This window comes from Aythya fuligula, chromosome 1 (genome assembly GCF_009819795.1).
Source record: "Aythya fuligula isolate bAytFul2 chromosome 1, bAytFul2.pri, whole genome shotgun sequence".
Taxonomy (NCBI): Eukaryota; Metazoa; Chordata; class Aves; order Anseriformes; family Anatidae; genus Aythya; species Aythya fuligula.
The window spans coordinates 181,552,851-181,561,549 of record NC_045559.1 but is presented as its reverse complement, the minus strand read 5'-3'; positions in this window follow the sequence as shown (position 1 = coordinate 181,561,549).

The following is an 8,699-nucleotide window of genomic DNA, read 5'->3' as shown; positions in this document are numbered from 1 at the left end:
TATTTTATTTTATTTTATTTTATTTTATTTTATTTTATTTTATTTTATTTTATTTTATTTTATTTTATTTTTTCCTTCTACTCTTCTGTAAGTTTTAGAATGTCTTCATTAGAAAAATGATAAAATTGCAAAAAAGAACAGGAAGAAAGAAAATGTATCTCTACATTGGGGGAAACTTCTGAGCTTCACTCAGTTGCATTCAATGTTGAAAAGAGGAAAAAATATTTCCAGGCATTAATTTTCAGGCTTTCTGAATATCTCTTGGTAGAGAGTCTGAGTAGAGAATGGCTTTTTACAATTTCCCATTATACAAAAAGAGCAAAACTGAGCATTTCTGATCAGTAAAATGGATGAAGGATGAGATGTGTAATTGTTAGAAATGGTGGTCTAAATACAAAGTGGCTCAATGTGTGCCTGATGATTGTGGGAACAAATAAAGTATTATTAAAAGATCCCTCTATATTTATATTTTTCCTGCAGTTTTCCTTAAATTAGGTGCTAGAGGCCACTGTTGGAAACAGGTTAGAAGGTTAAATGAAGCTGTTTTTATAGCTGGAATGTCAATTCTTATGTTCTTAGATTCCCACACTGCTCTCATTTTCAGAGTATTTTATTTGTTTGTACCTGCTTTAACTAACATTGCATTTTTCATTCCATGCAGATTGCATTATGAATGAAACAACATTCTTCACTTTATATTTCCAGCATCAGAGCAGGATGGGTCGGAGGCCACCCTTTGACGTATCTGTCCCAGAGAGATAGGTAGGAGTCAGTGCTGTCAGTGAGCCCCTCTGTGTCTCTGACTCACGTTCATCTGTGCATCATGTGTTTCCTGCTGAGTCACTGTATGGCTTTCTCGCTGCCTTTTCATCTTCTAGTGTTTTCATGTTTGAGTGGGAAATAATTTTGGCTGCGGGCCATATTTTTCTCTGTTTCGATGTGCTATGTGTGATGAAGAAACTTGATGTGAAAAACTGGGGAAAACAGCCAAGGGATGATCACAACAAAGTCTTTTTTGAATGAAACAAAGCATTTATTTAAAAATTAAGGTAAAGCTGTAAACTAGTGTTCTTGCCATTGATAGGGCACATGTTCGTGTAGAAGCTGGAAGTAAGTAGAAGTCAGCCTGCAGGTTGTCATTTGGACAGAAAGCTCCCAATGATCTGTAAAACAGTGGAGCTATCCCTTTGTGAACACTGTTACCCTGGATTACTTGACAGTGTTGTGCATAAATTAGGTCTGAATAGAGTAAAAAAAAAGTCTCAGAGAAGAAACCATACTTTCCAACCTATACAATTGGGTTATTTTCTTTCATCGCTTGTTTAAATTAATTAGGCATTCATATTTATCTATGCTATCAGTGTTCCTTACCTTTAGATAAAGTGCTTAAGACACAGATTTACTCAATTTGAGTAAGTAGAGAGACAATTTACTTTTTGAGCTGTTTCATACCAAGTCATGGAAAGATGTTCACACTTGTGGCTACTATGCTCTTAGGAGAAATGATGAAACTAAGAAATGATGTTACTTGCTTCCATTGCCTAGTACCTTTCATATCTTAAATGTTTATTTCAGGATGGGATCACCCTTCAGAGATGCTTTTCTTTCCCCAGTGGGTGTTGAAGGCATGTGGCTGCTCAGTTCAGATATGCAAATTTTTGAGTAGGTGAAAGACAATGAGATACATCTCGTCTTGATAGTATGAAACAATCAGTCCTAAAAGGGATCAGTCATCTTGGATTGTTCATCAAAGACAGAGCAGAAAAATCATGCCACAGAAGTATCTATTTTTCGTCATCTAGTTTTTCTGTATAGAGTTCTGAAGTTAGGTGAGATGGATCCCATGTCTAGTCTCTATTTCTGATACTCATATTTATTACAAAGTCAACATTCAATAAAGATAGTCAAAGTCCATAGTGACAGAGGCTGAGAATATGGTATTGTTAAGAATCAGTGATTTCAGTATTCAAAAAGGTATTATAAAAGGTATTATGTAGCTTCTGTTATGGTCCGTACAATGCATTGAGGACAATTTTCTGATGCAGGTGGTGGAGGAGCTGACAAGGTGGGGGGTGCTCCTGGACCTCATTCTTACCAACAGGGATGGCCTTGTTAGGGATGTGAAGGTTGGGAGCAGCTTGGGATGCAGTGACCATGAGATGGTAGAGTTCCAGATGGAACTAGGAAAAGGAAGTACGGCTAAAAGCAGGATTGCTACCCTGGACTTTCAAAGAGCCAACTTCGACCTCTTCCGGGACCTGCTTGGGAGTATCTCATGGAATAGGTTGCTAGAAGGCAAGGGTGCTTGTGAGAGCTGGGCTACATTTAAGCAGCAGTTCTTCCATGCTCAGGATCGGTGCATCCTGAAGAATAGGAAATCAGGGAAGGGGGGCAGGAAACCCGTGTGGATGAGCAAGGAGCTCATCAATAAGATCAAAAGGAAGAGGAAGGTCTATGAAATGTGGAAAAAGGGCCTATCCTCTTGGGAGGAGTATAGATGTGTTGTCAGGGCCTGCAGGCACACGACGAGGAAGGCTAAAGCCCACCTAGAGATGAGGCTTGCGAAAGATATAAAGGATAATAAGAAAGGTTTTTTCAAGTATGTAAACAGTAAAAGGAAGACTAGGGATAATGTGGGTCCCTTGCTGAATGAGGGGGGTTTGCTGGTCACAGGAGATGCTGAGAAGGCAGAAATACTGAATGCTTTCTTTGCTTCAGTCTTTGCTTCAAGGACTCCCCCCCGGGACTCCTCGCCCCTGGCAATAGGACAAAGGGTCTGAAATGGAGGGCTCCCCCCTGGTGGATGTGAGAGTGGTTCAGGAGCGTCTGAGTGGGCTCAACGCACACAAATCCATGGGTCCCAATGGGATGCATCTGCATGTGCTAAGGGAGCTGGCAGATGTGATCGCTGAACCGTTCTCTATCGTCTTTGAAAGGTCCTGGAGAATGGGTGAGGTGCCTGAAGACTGGAGGATAGCCAATGTCACTCCGGTCTTCAAGAAGGGCAGGAAGGAGGATCCAGGAAACTACAGGCCAGTCAGTCTCACCTCTGTCCCTGGAAAGGTGTTGGAACAGCTTGTTCTGGATGCCATGGCAAAGCAATTGGAAGAGAAGAAGGTTATGAAGAGTAGTCAGCATGGATTCACCAAGGGGAATCATGCTCGACCAACCACATTGCCTTCTATAATGGCATCACCAGCTGGGTACATGAGGGGAGAGCAGTGGATGTCATCTACCTTGACTTTAGCAAGGCTTTTGATACTGTCTCCCATGACATCCTGCTAGCAAAGCTGATAAAGGGTGGGATAGAGGAGTGGACAGTAAGGTGGTTTGAGAACTGTCTGACTGGCCGAGCTCAGAGGGTGGTGATCGGCGGAGCAGAGTCTGGCTGGAGACCTGTGACTAGCGGTGTTCCCAAGGGGTCAGTGCTGGGTCCTATCTTGTTCAACATCTTCATCAGCGACCTTGATGAGGGAATAGTGTCTGCCCTCAGCAGGTACACCAATGGCACAAAGCTGGGAGGAGTGGCTGAGACGCCAGAAGGCTGTGCTGCCATTCAGCGAGACCTGGACCATCTGGAGAGATGGGCAGGAAGAAACCAAATGGGATTTAGTAAGAGCAAGTGTGGAGTCCTGTACCTGGGAAGAAACAACCCGAAGTATCAGTACAGGCTGGGGGACGACCTGCTGGAGAGGAGCTTTGACGAAAAGGACCTGGGGGTCCTGGTGGATGACAGGTTGACCATGAGCCAGCACTGTGCCATTGTGGCCAAGAGGGCTAATGGGATCCTGGTGTGCATTAAAAGGAGTGTGGCCAGCAGGCCAAGGGAGGTGATCCTCCCCCTCTACTCTGCCCTGGTCAGGCCTCACCTGGAGTACTGTGTCCAGTTGTGGGCTCCTCGGTACAAGAAAGACAGGGATCTCCTGGAAAGGGTCCAGCGGAGGGCCGCAAAGATGATATGGGGCCTGGAGCATCTTTCTTATGAAGAAAGGCTGAGAGACCTGGGTCTGTTCAGCCTGGAGAAAAGAAGACTGAGAGGGCATCTCCTCAGTATATATAAATATCTAAGGGGTGTGGGACAGAAGGATGTAGCCAACCTCTTCTCAGTGGTTTGTGGGGACAGGACAAGGGGCAATGGCTGCAAGTTAGAGCACAGGAAGTTCTGTATTGACATGCGAAAGAACTTCTTCATGGTGAGGGTGATGGAGCATTGCAACAGGCTGCCTTGGGAGGTTGTGGAGTCTCCTTCTCTGGACATATTCAAGGCCTGTCTGGATGCCTACCTGGGCAGCCTGCTCTGAGGAACCTGCTTTGGCAGGGAGTTAGTTGGACCTGATGATCTTTGGAGGTCCCTTCCAGCCCCTACAGTTCTGTGATTCTGTGATTCTGTGATTCTGATTCTGTGATTCTGTGATTCTGTAGGTTTCTTCACTTTTGTGAAGGTAGTTATTTGTATTTCTGGTAGGTAAGTGGTAATAATACTAGTAGGATTGTTTTAATCTCTCTTTTTGGCTTCTCTTTGAACAAGAATGACCTTTGGAGAGAAAGTTTTGGAAACCTAGAGATACTTATTGGTTTCCTGTGTCCCTTGCATTAGGGTGGCTGTGTGTGTATCATAGATTTGTACCCACGCAGCTGGCACTTCTCTAGGATTTTTGGATGTACAGCAGTCAGTAGGTCACCTCTCTGGGCCATAGAATGGCAGGGTACTGCTATAACCTCTATTATGTGTAACACTGAAAGCAAAGACTGAGAAGTAGTCTGGATATTCACAATCAGTCTGTTTCTCCATTGAGTCATAGCACCAGTACTTCCAGTGTCAGCTACACTGATTTAATCTGATCTGTGGAAGTTTGCAGCTGTTTCTTATGACTGATTCCTAGTAATTCTTTTATAGTATTTTATTTTTTATGCCACAGAGATTTTGTTATGGAAGAAGCTTAGCAATATTCATTGGCATCTTCAACCCTTTTCTATGTTTACTAGAATGAAGTCATTGACATATGGAAACATTTAGACGGTTTGAAGACAAGCTTGACTGAAAGCAACAGACAGATATCCAATGAATTAAATATGTAAATCTTTTAATGAAAATGTGATTGTAAATGATGAAGTGATTATAGCAATGAAAAGATGAAAAATGACCATATTAAAATGACAGGAATCTGATCTTATTCCTTCTGGGAGAGTTGTTGTGAATCATATTATTATCATAAATGCAATGTGTTTCTGTTTTAATATAATTCTTGATAATTTGCACGTTCTTTCTTATCATTATAATATGCATGATTGTACTTTTCTATGCAAAAGTGAAACTCTTAGGCGGGTACTTTCTGAAGATTCATTGTTCACATTCATTTTTATTTGGATATAGCACTAGGCAGATCCCAGTAACAAGGGTTTTGAACCACGGTTCAAGTACATTTAAAATATTAACAACTGACCTAAAGGTATCTAAGAAATATAACAATAATGCAATTCCACCTTGCTTTTGTGCGCATATTTTCATCACTGGGACTGTGTGCAGGTATACAAGACTTAAGGTTTAACCACTGAAGATTGCAGGGTTTTCCCACTGTCTGGGACACAGCTGGATTTGTGAGACTTAATATGAAATGCATTTAATTACAGCAGGAGGGATTAATTTCCGTCTAGTACACAACCTAGTCTGCACTAGTATTTTGAACTTCCTCTACAGTCTGTGGAGAGAGGTAGACTGAGGTCACGGTCAGAAGCCTGCTTTAAGCTAACACGCCTTTGGACTGCTGCTGAAGGAGGTGTCCTCTCATGCCTCATTCATCCCATTGCTCCTTCTGTCTCTTAGCAGCCACTGGAGTGAGTAGGGGCAAAGTCCAGCATACTTCATGCCTCTGTGGAGGGATGCTGGAGCTTGGGGATTGTAGAAAAAAATGCTTTTGGTGGCAGTTCAGGTTTCTGTTGCATGAAAGCACCCATTTTGTCACAGTTAATGATGTATGGAATGAATTATACTGCCTATAAGAGGAGCCCAGACAACTAATTTACTTAGTTACCTAGAGAGAGAAAGCTAAGTGTGATGAATCCTGGTCTTAGCGTACTGAATAGTTACCGCCAACAAAAATGAAAAAAATCAGTTTTTAAGTATCTACATGGCAGGTTGGTACAATAGTGTGGTCTGACAAACTTCTTCAGTACTTCATTCTTTATAGCTACTCTATGAAATATGAAATAATAGAAGATGAAATAAGTTATACATGAACATGCACTCATAAATGTTGTTGATATAGTTGGTTATTTTCACACATCATAGAATGGCTGAGTTGGAAGTTGGACCTCTGGAAGTCATCTGGTCCAAACCCCCCACTCAGGCAGGGACACCCAGAGCAGACTGCCCAGGATCATGTCCAGGCGGCTTTTGAAGATCTCCAAGGAGGAGACCCCACAGCCTCTCTGGGCAGCCAGTGCCAGGGCTCCATCGCCCGCCCAGCACAGCAGTGCTGCCTGGTCCTCAGAGGGAGCCTTCTGTGTTCTAGTTTGTGCCCATGGCCTGTTGTCCTGGCACTGGGCACCAGTGAGCAGAGCCTGCCTCCAAACTCTTCGGGGCCTCCCTTCAAGGATTTGTAGACATTGATGAGATCCCCCTGAGCCTTCTCTTCTCCAGGCTGTGCAGTCCCACCCCTCAGCCTCTCCTCACAGAAAAGGTGCTCCAGTCCTGTAACCATCTTGGTGGCTCTCCATTGGACTCTCTCCAGTATGTCCAAGTCTCCCTTGTACAGGGGCCCAGAACTGGACCCAGCGCTCCAAGTGCATCCTCACCGGTGCTGAGCAGAGGGGAAGAATCACCTCTCTGTACCTGCTGGCAACACTTCTCCTAAAGCAGCCCAGGAAACCAATGGCTTTCTTAGTGGCAAGGGTATGTGGCTGACTCATGTTCAACTTGGTGTTCACCAGAACTCCTTTTCTGCAGAGCTGCTTTCCAGCTGGGGAACCTCCAGCACCTCCCCAGGTGCAGGACTTTGCACTTCCACTTGTTGAATATCAACAAGAAAAATATTTATCAAATATTTATTTTAAACTGTTGTAACCACAGTGATTTTTTTTAAATTTTAGTTTATTTATTTATTTTTTTCTGAAGCAAAGTACTTTACTCTGTCAAGTTTTCACATACTGCTCTTGTTTAGTTCACTGTTTTTGATTCACAGAAACACAGAATCACAGAATTGTCTAGGTTGGAAGAGACCTCAAGGTCACCAAGTCCAATCTCTGACCTAATACTAACAAGTCCTCCACTAAACCGTATCACTGAGTTCTACATCTAAACGTCTTTAAAAGACATCCAGGGATGGTGACTCAATGGGCAGCCCATTCCAATGCCTAACAACCCTTACAGTAAAGAAGTTTGTTTATTTGTTTTATTGATTGCTTGTTTTTGGTGTAGTTTTCTGAGGAAAATACAATATAACGACCTGAAAAGTATAGTTATGGTCTACTCTAGTTTGAAACAACGTATGTCACTTCCCCATATTATAATTCTAAATAAGCTAAGCTTACATTAACATCAACTGATTTATGAGGTTGTCATATGCTCTAGGATCCTCCCTATAAAGCTGAGATGTCAGTCTAAAAATCTGGGTTCAAAATGTTGCCTCTAACCACTGACACTCTCCAGCTGTGAGTCTGCAGGAAAACCACCTTCCTTCCCTTGTTTGTCAGGCTGTTCTACTTTGAGCCTCAATTCATAAGGGAAGGATCAGAAAGCAAAATGTCTAATGAGGTTGCCCTCCCTCTCCTTTCACCTTCTCTGAAGTAAGGACAGCTAAACTTGTTATTTTTCAGTTTCTGGAGTGTTAAAATTTGCAGAGTCATGTTTTAAAGCATCACGAGTTTTGGTCTGTCTTAAGTGTCACAGCATTTACTGGAGCAGTTCACAGGGCAATTTGTAAGTGGCTTAGCACTGTTTATTTTCCCCTCTGCTGAAGAAAAGGTGGAAGTTTCACCAACAATCCTCTTGTGATGTCTCCATCGAGGAATCAGAGCACTTAGATCCTAATTCTGCATTCAGAGCAGGGCTTTTCTCTCATAATGTACTTTAATGTATCATCTATCATAAGAGGCCCTTCATGTTGCCTGGGACTTCCAGTCACTATGATAATACAAATAATAACAAGCTAGTGAACATCTGCACACGATTACAAAAAGGCACTATGTAACTAGGTTATTGTTAAGAGATTCCATTAGCCTATTTTCAGAACAAGCAAAAGTGCAGGACTTGGGAGTGTCCCTGCTTTGTGGAGCTGACTCACATGTGAGTCCTTTCACCATCAAAATCTGAGCTGGGTTTGTACCCTAAAGAAAGGATGTCTTCCAAATACTCATTTTCCATTTTTTTGGGGTATTAACCTACAGTGTGGAATAATGTGGTTTTAGATATGGCCCATTGTACCCAATATGACACAGTTTTGGTCCCCAGAAGACCCCCTAAGAGTTGCTAATCTACTTTTGTGGGGAAAATTATGTTACAGGAGCGGAAAATATAGCTGTATCTATATGTATAATACAGCAGTAACTTTATACCAGGAAGAGGTATTGATATGAACAGGAGCTTTAATTTATATGCTTCCTTTTCATCATGTAAGCAAAAGCTGTATATGTGTTGTGATGTGCTTTTTTTCTTACAGTCTATTAGTCTGTGTTTGAAGGATTTATGTTTATTCTCTAAA